The sequence below is a fragment of the Carassius gibelio genome, chromosome B6 (genome assembly GCF_023724105.1).
Source record: "Carassius gibelio isolate Cgi1373 ecotype wild population from Czech Republic chromosome B6, carGib1.2-hapl.c, whole genome shotgun sequence".
In the NCBI taxonomy this organism is placed as follows: domain Eukaryota; kingdom Metazoa; phylum Chordata; class Actinopteri; order Cypriniformes; family Cyprinidae; genus Carassius; species Carassius gibelio.
Window position 1 is genome coordinate 421,234 of NC_068401.1, and position 1,400 is coordinate 422,633.

Below are 1,400 nucleotides of genomic sequence, written 5' to 3' on the forward strand. Positions count from 1 at the left end.
TACCCACTAATCAGTCAGTTATGAGCTCACATATCTGAGTGTCTGGACACTGTCTGAGGTCTCTCTCTCACACACACTGATCCGCCACAGAAGTGTGTGAATGTTAGAGCACCAGACACACACACACACACACACACACTCTCTCTCTCTCTCTCGCTGTAATGGCCGCCCGAACAATCAGCCACTGAACTTCCGCTTGAAGCTCAACAAACTGACCCAGTGGCCGCATCGAGCAGCTGCTAACACACACACACACACACACACACACACACACACACACTCGACAGGACTGCTGGCTAGCCGTTTTGTTTTATTGATATCCAACTCTTTGTAGGGGTCTCCAGCAGGAAGTGATGAAGAGTCACACCACGGAGCAACCGCTCGATCGAAAGGCCTCGACACATGATTCCGATCCGTTCGACTGTCTGGAGCGGCATTAACAAAGAAGACTAAAGAAAAGAGGTTTTGTAGGTAAGGTGAACTTTACCTGGAACAGGCTGAAAGGTGGCGAGCAGCTTTTCCTGGAGCTTGATTGAGACGGAGCAGTGACAGTGAGACAGGATGTCAGCCGTACCTGCTGTGGTTTACAGCCCCCTCGCATGAGCTCATCCTGCCCCCCGCCTTCAGAAACACCCCGAAACGCTACACACTGCCTCAAACACTCATTCAGCAGTCAGGAGAGGTCCCAGAACAGACGGCCAGTTCTGTCCTGTGATGATCTCAGTGGTTATTTTAAATAAAACATTCTAAATATGAATTATCATAATTTCTAGGTCGCAACAATGAAAAATATGTGAAAAACTACATGGCAAACACACGACACGTGACGCTTTACATGCAGTGAGAAACAAACCCATGTCACACACCGTCCTGAGATCAGCCGTGAATCACCCCGCGCTCGTCTGCTCTCGCTGTTTGAAGCATTTCCCGTCACGCTGGTTTACAGCAGAACGTCTCTGTGATCTAGTGGAGGCACTTCTGAAGATCCCACACGAGTGACACAGAGAGAAGTGTGTGAAGGATCAGGACGAGGGGATGAGTTTCAGTCATTGTTTACAGCTTCGGCCTGTAGATGCCCTGTAGACGGGGGCAGCTGTGGCCTAATGATCACAGAGTTGGACTTGTAACCAGAAGGTCACAGGTTCGAGTCTCGGGTCTGGCAGGAGTTGTAGGTGAGAGAGAGTGAATGAACAGTGCTCTCTTCCTCCCTCAATACTCAAGACTGAACCCCCAGCTGCTCCCTGGCGCTGGATATATAGCTGTGTACACGGTGTGTGTGTTCACGGTGTGTGTGTGTGTGTGTGTGTTCACTGCTCCGGGTGTGTGTTCACGGTGAGTGTGTGTGTTCACTGCTCCGGGTGTGTGTTCACGGTGAGTGTGTGTGTTCACTGCTCCGGGTG

The 1,400-nt window shown here is 50.6% G+C and overlaps 1 protein-coding gene across 2 annotated transcripts in view; it reads right to left on the reverse strand.

Annotated features, from left to right (window-relative positions):
• LOC127959613 (protein odd-skipped-related 2) overlaps positions 1 to 791 on the reverse strand; it is a 6,181-nt gene extending 5,390 nt beyond the window's left edge. The window contains exon 1 of one of the 2 annotated variants that reach the window (XM_052558894.1): positions 488 to 791. The gene's annotated coding sequence lies outside the window, so the exon portion shown is untranslated. The remainder of the gene's footprint in view (positions 1 to 487) is intronic. The other variant, XM_052558892.1, reaches the window with a different exon arrangement.
• Positions 792 to 1,400: the final 609 nt, after the last annotated feature.